This window comes from Oreochromis aureus, linkage group 5 (genome assembly GCF_013358895.1).
Source record: "Oreochromis aureus strain Israel breed Guangdong linkage group 5, ZZ_aureus, whole genome shotgun sequence".
In the NCBI taxonomy this organism is placed as follows: Eukaryota; Metazoa; Chordata; class Actinopteri; order Cichliformes; family Cichlidae; genus Oreochromis; species Oreochromis aureus.
Window position 1 is genome coordinate 5,007,653 of NC_052946.1, and position 12,210 is coordinate 5,019,862.

At 41.2% G+C, this 12,210-nt stretch overlaps 1 protein-coding gene across 6 annotated transcripts in view; it reads left to right on the forward strand.

The window, feature by feature from the left end:
* Positions 1-12,210, forward strand: part of iqsec1b (IQ motif and Sec7 domain ArfGEF 1b) — a 287,807-nt gene that overhangs the window by 250,505 nt on the left and 25,092 nt on the right. The gene's annotated exons all lie outside the window — the stretch shown is intronic.

The following is a 12,210-nucleotide window of genomic DNA, read 5'->3' on the forward strand; positions in this document are numbered from 1 at the left end:
GTCATCGGTACCTCACAGTCTGCTTTTTCCACCGAACACTTCGGAACACTAGTTGACAAATAGTTTCTAGGGACACGTGATGCTCACTTCACTAAAAAGCTTTTGACAATTCTTGAGATTGAGGCCCACAACAGTGTAGGAAATGAGTGGAAAAGAATACAAAAAATTGTTCCTTTCTCTTCTTTTTGATATATTGTGCTGTTCACCTTCTCATTCTTAAAAACAATTGCATCTCCTTCCTTTTCATGACATCCATATTTTTTAGCTATGGGAAATAACTTCTGCTGACTGTCCAAATCATATTTCACTGAAATGAAAAGTTGCTGAGGTTCTGATGTTCTTCTCCATCATAAATGAAATTAATCTTTACAGCCATGCTGAGATTGTATATTAGAGGTACTTAACTGGACATAGAGGAGTCTGGTTATGGACCTCATCATCTAAAGATAGAAAGATAATAATAAGGCACATGCTGTCATACTTATTTTGTCATCAGTTTATTTGAAATTACTGTCAGATGAATGAAGCTGACTTCAAGTCTTTCACACCCTTTAGCTCATTTACGGTTATTCCACAGTGATGCATGTTTTAACACCACCCAATCTGCCTGCTCAGATTTGTCATGTTTTGAAGTGTTTCAGGTTTCCTTTTCAGACATGCTAGAGTAAGAGCGAACTGTGGAAAAGGGGCCCCTTGGCGTGTAGATTTGTAGAGGAAGTGCTGGTTCAAAAGGTTAGCAGCGTTCCCATTTGAAGAGGAAGCGTTCAAGGTGAGGAGAATGGATCTCTAGAGGAGAAGGACTGAACCAAAAATCCTTTCATCAGTCTAAGGATCTATTTGGGAAAGAGTAAGCATTTTCAGTGGCCCCTGGTTGACCTCTGCTTGGCTGAGTCTTTTCAGCATGTGCTGTCTTGAATGGCATTAAAATTAATTTGCTTTTGCCTCTGTTACCTAACTGGCAGTGTATATGTTGGTATGCATGTTGGACCTGTTTGTCCTGCTCATTAAAACTAATATTGACAGCTTGGCCAGCTGGCCAATTACTTATGCTACACAAATGTACAGGATAAAATGCGCCTGGCAACATAGATCATGAATGCAAATGAAATGTTTAAAGGCTTAACAAGAAATACATGCCGCAGAGCATGATTGAAAGTGGCCATTTCAAAGCCTGTATCTGCAAATTAATGGGAAATAAATTATACTGATTGACTTTAACATATGGTAGAGATTGCTTTTTGAACTATTAAGGATTAGGCTATAGCTGAGGCAGTGAATGGGAGTTATATGATTGAACTGCAGCAATATTTTTAAATGAGTGCGTAGAGTGGGTGATGGCGTATAAGCTCAGTTTCTGTCTGGAGAACAGAAAAAAAGAATGAGGTTCTTTAAATGCACTGTATATTTCTTGTTGCTGTTTTGTTTGAGGATTTATTACGCTTGTTTTGACTGAACATGGCTGCTGACTGTTGGTGGAACTGATGTTTATACTTTTAGCTGGCTAGCTAACATTTTAACAGGTCTGAGTACCTTGAGAATTCAGCTGGTTGGTGTGTACATGGTCTTTGTGTAAAGACCATGTACATGTTTTCAATGGCACTCTCAGAAAATTCAAAAAATACACATATATTTGGGACAGTGCAATAAGACAGTGCTATTTCTCCCACTTAGATGCTTCAGATCATCAAACAGATTTTAATATTAGACATACAGACGATTAATGTTATTTTCAGTGAACATAGCTGTTGATGCTAGTTGGAATTGCTACTGATGTTGTAGCTGCATCCTTAAATCTGGAGTTGTCTTATGTAAACATTGTTATGTTCTTTGCTGGCTTGCTAACCGTAGCTCTGTGAACATTCAGAAGTCACTTAGCTTTATTTGAACTTGAATGGTGGTCACTCATCCAAACTGGATAACTGCCTGTCTGTTAATCTAGAATCTTGTTTTCTGTTTCTACACGTGTTAAATGCAAGATACAAGGTGTGTGTGGAGGATTTAGGGTTGGTTAGTCTACCTGACAGAGGTGGGGTCAGTTGTAAAAGTAAAGCAATAAGTAAAGGACATTACTTTTATTGGTAGGCAGTAATAAAACCTAACTCATTCTGCATTCTTTGGACCTCATTCAATCTAACAGGCTAACTAAATCACATGCTAGCTCACCAGCATTCAGCTAAAAAAACAACAACAACACAATATCGTGAAACATCTTCTAAAGGGGTCACAGTCGGATATAGACAATGGTTGCAAAACAAAACATTGTATCTTAAAGTCACTGCATATATCCGTGTCATAAACTCCATATAAAAGATGAAAATAGCATTTGGTTTCTGGACTCAATGCTAGCAAGCTTAGTTAGTTAGCTACATCACATAGAAGTAAATAGTACTAAGTAACAGACCAATAATATTCTAGCATTTCACACTGCACCACACAGGAAATTCTCAAGCTTATCCCATTAAAAGAACAACTAAAGGTACCAACATGACAAATGCAGTCAAGAGGTCCCAGTGAGAAAGAGACCTAGTTATCAACTTATCTGTCTGATTAATCTTTAACAAAATCAAAGAGTTAAGAAATCCCTTAACATTGCATTTTTATGAATTTGTTAAGTTGGGCATTTGGGTACTCGAATGGGGTTGGCTTTTTTTAGTGCCAGCCTCAAGTGGCCAAAAAAGTAACTGCAGTTTTAGGAACTTTTAAGAACTTGTGCATTGGTTTTCTTTGTTTTCTTCAGGTTGCACTTGGCAGATTCTTCTGTCTATTCAATTCAAAGTGGACATGAACGCACATATCGCTTCCAAGAATCAAAAATACAGTATAGTACAAGGACGCCTATAAAACCCATTTACCTCTACTGATAACAGCATACAGTACACAACTCAATTTTATTTTATTCTATCTACATAATGTTCACAAGACTTCTAGCTGTGCCTACTGAAGTAACAGGAAGTATGTACAATTTCATCCCATTGCAGTGCAGCTTGTAATGTCTTAATGTCTTAATCTTTGTGTTAAACCATCTTTACGTGGGACTTTCTTCATTCTAAAAGAAAAGGCCATCCCAGCTTTTTCAAGCCTAATCTTAAAAAAAAATGAAAAGTCTACTCAAGTCAGTAAAATGCTAGAAGGAACTTTTCGGTAGTTAGTGTGGCTTTAGGATTTTGTTGTCTTCTGGCAAAATATGGTAGTAATCAGACGTGTTTTTTTCTGTCCAAGTACTTTTAGGGCATTCCAGATGGATAAACCGTGAAGCTATTTTGTGGCTCGCCCCACTGATTATCAATACTTAATTATCTGCAATTAGATTAAGAATGGAAACTCCATTATTACTCCCAAACCATGCAAGTTACCATGTGCTGTTCCAGAAATGCTGATAACTCTAACTTACTGCCACTCCTACTGAACTACTTCCCTATTTCTTGAAGTTCGCACAGGGTGTCAGCTGACAGGAGGAAAAGGGGACTCTGGGTGTCATATGTTGCACTTTAAAAAGATTGGTTATGTGATAGCATGTTTTCCTCTAAATAAAACAGGGTAATTTGATGTCAGATGAATGATGGTCAGCTAATGCAACGAGTGGAAGAGGTAATTACAGGAGAAAACGCAGCATAGTGTTTCGCTTTTATTAGGGTGCCAGTGGAAGCCAAAAATAATCCCCAATCAGCCAGTGTAATCGAGTGTGTCACACCAGGCTGCCACTCCCTTCCCCTGACAGGCAGGCACACACAGGCGGCACAATGCCGTCATATAACCTTTCTTCCATTTCAGCCTTGCAGCTCTCCTTGGCAGAGGTGAAAACTCCAGCGGGAAGGCAGGAGTGCACAGCAAAAAGAAAGGCGGTCTTTATTGCAGATGCCAACATCAGCAGCGCCCAAAGCCAGCGTGTATAGACAGAGGTGCTGCCTGTCCTTCAACAGCCTCACTGTGTATATGTGTGTGTATGTTCTACATCACAGAAAAAGGGGCGGGAAAGGAGCCGTCTACCACTCACACTAACCAGAACTAGAGCCGTGCTTCTCTGGAAATCTGTCGGTGTAGAGTAGTAGTAGAGTCAGCCGGTGCCCTGCTGCCACAGGCTGTCTGGACTTGTCAATGAACAGTCTAGCTGGGTCACCCTAGGTCGAGACAGGCCTCTGTCCTTACTTGAGCTTCTCTACAATGAAGGTAGGTTCATGTCCTCACCGTAATCTTGCTGTGGCTGGAGTTTGTCTTTAAACCTCTGGTGTCTTTGGTTTTCTTCGTGTCAACAGTCGTACAGCATGCGTGCTTCACAGACAATGTATTTTCTCTTCGGTTTTCAATTTCTGTCTTTAACACGGAATGACATTTCATTTTCTTTGTTAGTTTAAGGTCCTGATTATTTCCATTTCTTGTCCTGTATCATCTGTGCTGTATCATCATTTTGGGAACTATCCTGTTAGGCCTGAACCAGATGGGTTTCGTCTCTTCTCCTGGTTGATAATAGAGCACCCACACACCCCCACTCCACCGCTATCATTTGTGCCTTGCAGCAGATGATGTACAGGTGCTTCTCCTGAGCCTCTGAATCGTTTCCCTCGTCTGGATAAAATGCCCTTGAAACCAGCAGGGGCAGTAGGCGAATCCATAACCTGTCATGACCACTCAGCCAGGATCTCAGACTGCATAATTTTGGCCTGATGGTCCTGTTCAGAGCGGACAGCGGAGGGTGCTGCCCATCAGTCACTTTGGCAGCAGTGCTGCCCACTCGGTGCCAGCGATGAGCAATGGATAGTAGAGAAGGGACATAAAGAGAAAGGGGAGGTGATCCGGGGGACCCGTGAAGGGCATTCAGCCGTCATCAGTTTCTCTCGTTTCCTGTGGCCTGGCAGAAAGCAAAGAAGTTTGTCTTCAGTTTGTAAAATCTAAACCATAACCTTTTACTAAACTTGACTTTGTAGGTCTATTGCCTAAAACTAACCAAAGAACGAAAATGGAAAAAGACTTGAAAGTCAGTCTTCTATGCGACGTCCTGTGTTTTAGCCATCCATCCATGTTTGTTGCCCTTTAAGCCCTTTATCAGTCAAATTCTGCAGACACTACAATGCAGTTTTTCAGAATTTCACTTATCAGTGTTTATTACCTGTATGCAAACTGAGATTTAATTTGCCTGTAAAGGGTGTAAATGTGCAGTTTATAAAAGCTAAGTTAAAAGTTGTAACAGAAGGACGCAGCTTCTTCGTAAGTGTGTGGAAGCTTCAGGGAAAAGGAAACTTGGCAGCACTGCGCGTCTCTGCTCCACCTAGAATTAAATCCCATTTCACTAGTTTGACACACCTGGTGCCAGGAAGCAACCTTCACATTCAGAGGTACTGAATACCAAAGCTCAGTCTACTGAATCACTTCTAGGGTGTTTGCTTAGCCGTTGTTGCTTTAGATTTTATACAGTCTGAAGCCATTTGATAGTTATTGTTAGCTCCTTTAATGTGGGTAATACCAAACCACAGTGGGTTGAAACTTTGACTTTCCCTTTTCTCTCTTCTTCCAAGACTAGTTCATTTAAAAGCAACATTATCATAACATACAAAAAATGCAAGGGTTTAGTGGAACAAGGTAGCAGATGTTAAAGTTTCATATGCAGCAACTTTTTATAGGTTGAAACTTGTGTGAGTATGCCACCTGACATCAGAACTTTAGATAAGAATTTCAAAAAGGAGCACACTTAATAATGATGATAGGCACACCACTGATTGTTAGTAGTTACACGCTGATTTGCTGTGAACTGACCAATGGACAATAACTGGATTGGGTAAAAATTTTGGAAGAAATAAAAATTGCTTTTATGCACAAGGCAAATGAGGAAAGATCTGGAAAGTCAAAAGTGTCCCAGTAAAGTGCGGACGCAGTGTTTTCAGCGTCCTTGTTGTGAACCGTGTTCCTATCCTGTTTCAGTTTATCTGAAGTCAGCGCGCCTTGTTTTTTTATTCCCCTTGGTACTTTTGCATTTTCTCATCACGCATAGCCAGTGTCCAGCCATTCTCAGACTCAGACTGAGCACACTCAGCCAGCCGCTCTGCCTGGAATAGAAAAATGTTTATGAATACTAATGAAGCAGCAGCAGCTTTACAGAGAGCGCCTCAGGTTTACGCCACTGCAAGATGCTCATCTGTTTTTACTGCAAACTAAACATGTCAGGATCTGCCATGTGTTCTGTGTGAGACACCGACACGTCTCGGCAGCACACGATGAGCTTCAGTAAATGTTATCTACTATTATTTGGTTGGATGAAATCTGATTGTTTTTTTCTTTTGTTTTTCTTAATGGAAAAAAAATCTGTAAAATAAAGAACGACGAGACAGCATCACCATCTGTGGGGGACATCTGAAAAATGCTTCCTGTCTTGAATCACCTGATAGCATCATGGTTTGGGTGGATTGAATGCACAGACGTTACAACAACAAATACTGAAGATAGGATGCGGTTCTAAAAGCTCAGCCCTGTTTTGGAACACACATACATAAAGTAGAACTTAACATCATGTACGGACTTATACCCGAGTGTGACACTGATTGATTTTAGGATCCGAGGCAGCGATAAATCTTGTTTACTAGAGCTGGGATTAAATCTGTCTGGCTTGATTAACAGATATGTGTGGTTTATTAAAACTTTGGTTTTATTTAAGTAATACTGGAAACCTTTAGCAGATTTGAAAAGATTTTAAAATATAGTTGGATTGGTAACTTAGTCAAACCTCTACTAATGAGAAAATAAAAATAAATCACCCAGGGTCAAATCATCTTGACTTTTACTATAAACACTTTAGCTGAACAGATTAAACCTTTACAGTGCCCTTAAATGTCATATTATATTAAAAAATATTATTTGTATTTGTTAATGTAGAAAGTAACATCAGCAAGTTGTTGCAAGTGCAAGCATATCACTGTGAATTTATGTGGTCGGCAGTCTGCTGCGACTGGGTAGTCTCCCTGAGCCTGGTTCTGCGAAGGGAGAAAAGGGATATTTTCCTTCCCACTGTCGCCAAAGTGCTTGCTCATAGGAGATCATGATTGTTGGGTTTCTCTCTGTATGTATTATTGTAGAGTCTACCTTACAATATAAAGCACCTTGAGGTGACTGTTGTTGTGATTTGGCGCTGTATAAATAAAATTGAATTGAATCGAATTGAATTATGTGACCTCTGCAAGGAAGATCCCAAACTGAGTAAAACTGACATCGACTGTTTTTGAGAAATATATTAATTTGTTTTCTAGATATGAGCAAAGTAAGAGAATATTTCTTTTATTCTCTGAGACCTACATTGTATCCTGGTGATTGCTGCAGAACCACTGATCCAGTGTCCGTCACTGTGTTTATAGCTCTTAAAAGTGAAACGATACATGATAAGACTCGGGTTGTAATAACGTCATTCTGTGTGTGATGCTGCTCAATATTTACTTCTCCCCACACTGCTGTGGGTTAATGGTTTGGCATTAGAGCTCATGGGCAGCTCAGATACAGGATCGAGGAAGAGTTATGTCTTGAGGATTAGGAGAGATAAGCTGAATAACTGCGTGGTGGTCGGAGGAGCTACAACAGCAGAGCATAAACGTGAACAGATATTATTCCATATGGACACAACAAACCATCAAGTATGTTTTCATCTGCCAGCTCTTGTATCTGCAGTATGTGTGTTTCATTGCTTTTAATGGGTGATGCTTGCATGTGGATGTTATTTGTTTTTAAGTAATGTGGGCTGTGCGCTGCATGTGCTCTGTTGCTGGCTAGGAGCAACATGACCAGCGCGGAGCATGAGAACCAGTGGTTAGTTAAGTTAATCCTCCCTCTCTCGCTCTCTGCCTCTCTCTCATGAAGAGGCTTGAGGCTGAGAGGGCAGGGCCACCACCTCCCTATGAAGGCCACACGTGGGTGGGTTCTGTGCTCAGGGATTACAGGGCTGAAGTGGAGCCAAACAGCTTTAGAACGGGCAGCCAGACGCCCTGTCTGCTTTCTGGGCTGGGCCTGAGGAGCACTCAGTTTGGGTTGTGGGTGGTGTGACCAGCTCCACCAGAGCACAAGGGCCTGGATCTTTGTTTTCACTTCTAAATGAACGTATTCCCTAGCGTCTGTAAACAGGAGATAATTAGAAATGAGCTGGTACTTGTGAAAATATGCTACAGCTTCTGCTCCAAGTCAGTGTAGGTTAATGGAAAAACAGCTTTTATGGCTCCACTGAATTTTTGAAATGGTGCCTGTTTGTGTACGTTTAGTTCTGACCCATAATTAAAGTGAAGTGGCTTGTAAAAAAGAATCAGTTCAAATATAATCTCATATTTCTAACTATAACAAAGACATTCTCAACTCTGGAAATATTTTTACTTCCTGAGTCACATCAGTGTTTCCCATAGAATTAGACTTTGTTGTGGTGGTAACAGGGGGGGAGGGAGTTCACCGCAGACCATTACTCTTTGTGAAATCTTCCAAGCACCTTGAAAAGTGACTTTTCCCTTCTTTATCTCTCACCCTGCAGCGCTGAAACACCACGATTTGATTTTAGCTTATTCTCTTCAAACATTTTTACATGTTTGAAAACAGCTTGGTAGAAAAAACTGGGGAAAAAAGGTGATTCATTGCTGTAACTGAATGAGGTCAGCTGCTGATAAAATGAAAAGAAAATTTTTTTTTAGAAGATCTCTTATTCAGTATGATCTTATTCAAGATCATATTCTCACGAATGACATTCAATGGAAGAGCTGTTATTTCTACCATACCTTTATGGTTCCTGCTGAATCACCTCGAGTGTGTCAAAACAATGCTTCAACTTTCAGGCACTCAAGTGTGGTAAGTGATCTGGTGATTAGCCGGGATTGTGTTGGTTTGGCTAAAAATCTCCTGAAAAGCTCTAAGCCAGCACACAAGTGCACTGTGGCACTGCTCTGTGTTCTCAGAAATTACAGTAGAGCTCAACATTGACAGTCTCACCCTAGAAGATGAATTCTTGGTGAATGTCAGGCAAAAAGAAGATGCACTCTCTGAACATTCAGCCACTATCCGGCCTGGAAACCTTGGGCCCTTCAACCCAATCGTAGCTGGAGGCCCAGCTCTCATAACCAGTGATGCAACATTTGAGTCTGTTTGAAACAGAAGCTGATATTTGGTCTCTGTGCAAGAGCGCAACTCATCAGAATAGTAAACTGAAACTAAAAATAGCAGCTCCATGGCCGTGACCAAGCTTCCTTAAGTTTTTCAGATGTGTTCGTAAAAATGTTTCCCTGTTATGGGGGTTATCTAACTGTCAGGTTATTTAACCAGCAATGATCTAACACAGAGAAAAGCATCAGGCCCCCAGATCTTTAAAGCTGATGATCTGATTATTTGATGCCACTTATTCATCACCACTCCCTGTGAAAAATGGCTCTCCTCTGAGACTCTTCCTGTGCTTCTAATCAGTGCTGCTGTTGTTTTAAACCACAGATCAGAGCATCTGGGGAAGGTGGACATGCAGACACATTTGTCTCCAGGTACCCGACTCACACAGACTGCTCAAGTTACTTACCAAGTGAAGCAGAAAATGTAGTGTCTGTCAATGACTCTATTTTTGCCCCCGCTGGATAAGAATGTGCAGTATGTGAAATGTGTCGCCGCTGTGGGTGTGGCATGTTGTCATCCTGGCTGTAGAAGGAGGTGTCGGTAGTGAGAAGAGCTAAGGTTTGCCCACCGTGGACGGAGAATGAAGTGTGTGTAAGACGAGAGTAAGATCTGGTCGTTATAGTTGGACCAGAGCTGTCACACCCTCCGTCCTCAGCGCTGAGCAACTGGAAGTGATAGGGATTAATACAAGGACAAGGAGCACTGCTGTTCCCACTTTGGGGTCTAGACAGAGTGTGACAGGTGTGTCTGTAACTCAAGCCCTTAAAAGAGCCATCCTGTGATGAGTTGTCACTCTTTAAACTCGCTTTGAATGCACTCAATTGAAACTGTTCAGCTGTTCGAAAAAGACCAGCTGCTTTGTGAATTCCTCCGTGTGCTTTTGTGTTGGATCAATAAAGGGTAAACACACGGGGACGCACATACCAGTGCAGTGAAAAATGGGAGTTAACTGTAAGCACAGAAAAGCTGGCTTACCTTTAAAAAAATGACATGTCTGTAAATCAACACATTTGTAATAATAATGTTTCGAGTTATTCCTGTCACATACAGACATTCAGATGATGTGATTCTGCTCACGTAGCTCAAAGGTCACAGGGGGAACCTGATGTAAGGTGGTGTGGGGGAGAAGTAGATAGCATAGTTAGCACTGGATGAATAATAAGATCTGTTGTGTCATACGTATTTTAATGGCTCACACAGTGAGTACTAAATTTTGAATTTTATTTTATTTCACCAACTATTGATTGTCTCTTACTTGTGCTGAAATTTTAATATAAAAATTATATGTATGTCCTTGTTACTAAATTTAGAGAATATGTGAAAACTATATCAAGACATAAATTGGTTAGCTTAAAGTGAACAATGGTTCAACCTTTGAAATTGCTTGAAGGTCCAGCAATGCTACAGTCACACTAGCTAAAATATTGTCTGCAACCACTCACGGTCACTTGCCATCTTCAAACCGTCTTTGTTGCTTCGAGACGGCAATAAAACAAAAGCTATACCAATCCACCTGCGATAATACGGTGATTAGCTGTGAATATCTCTTGCCATTGATTGCAAATTTGTTGCTGTCTCCATACACAGAAATTCACATTAGTTAACTTCTTATATTAGGGGTCCAGCTGGAACCCCAATTCCATAACTGAAAAATGACGGGCAATCAGCAACTTTGCTTTTATATGGAGCAGGCAAGTGCCCAACACTTAAGATTATTTTAAAGTTTTTACCGAGCTGCAGTGTGTTTACGAGTCCTTCCATGTCAGCTTATCGCACTGTCTCAAACTCATCTGGGAGGTAAGAATACATCCCATCTCTGCTAACTACTGTACTGTAATCGCTGTCACGATGGAGATGAGAGAGACCAAAATAACCCAAGGTCTGATCAAAGGCATCTGGCTCCAACTGTCCCTCTCTGCATTCAAGCAGAGTGAGTGTTAAATGCTGCTGCTCTACCTTAAGCTGCGCAGTCATGATTAAAGCTAAAGGAGAACCAGGTTCCCCTGGTGATGTTCAGTGGGGGTGAATACTTTAATTAATAAATAATGACCCAGCCAGTGACGGGGACTTTGCGGGATTTTCAGATCTTATCCAGGTTTTTGCATCACTTGAGCTCAGTTCAGACCCGTTTTATTTCAATATTCTTCTGCTGTGAAAACATTTCTGCTACTAGCTGAGATATCCTTGTGTACCACAGCTAGCAGTAATGAATGCTAAACTCTTATCACTGCACTCTGCTGCACTATATATAAAACCTCCATATGGGAGACGTTTTGCCCTCTTTTCTAAGTTCTGTAATGGCTTATTCACCTCTTACTCTATCTTTATTTTACCTTTGATTTATTGTATTCAGGATTATTTCCCACTATTCTTTGTTTTCTTGAGGGGAAATAGGAGCAGAAGATGTATAAGCTTAACCACAGAGGCCTTACAGTCCCAGCTACCACTGTTAGCTGTCTTATCACACTGCTTTACTATGTGTGGTTGATATAATCTTTGGTCCACACCCATCTTTTTGGGGGGGAGAGGTAATGATGTCATGAACCGGAAGTGGAGGGGCCCTCCTCAGGGCTTTGGTTTATGTGGTTGAGGTGGGAACATCATCAGCACAAAGATGCAAAGAATTGTGAGTCAAACATTCCCTCTAAACTCGGATTGTTTGTTTAAAGGATGGTTGAGCCAGTCAGCTGGCTGAGCAGCTGTTCCTTGGGTAATGTTGGCTGGAAAGCTGTGGCTGTGATACTATCTTCTAATGCACACTTTCAAGGCCTTTGATTAGCAGTCCTACAGAGCTGATTATCAGGTGCTGATTAAAGCTGAACGTTGGGCAGATCTACTGAGGTGAACTGGCATTAATGCAGTCCTAACTCCAGCTAAAACGGTACATCCAGGGGGTTTTCCTGGGCCTCATTCTTACTGCAGTTCTCTTGCCATCACCACCAGAGTTTTCTCTCTCTCTCCAGTTTTAACTTCTTGCCCCTTCCTGCTTAAGACCCTCCAGATCCATGGGACACCAGTGCCCCCGCTGCCACACGACCCAGTTTTCCTCTGGAGGAATTCCCTCCCTCTTCCTGCGAACGCCCCTCCTCACAAGCCGAGAAG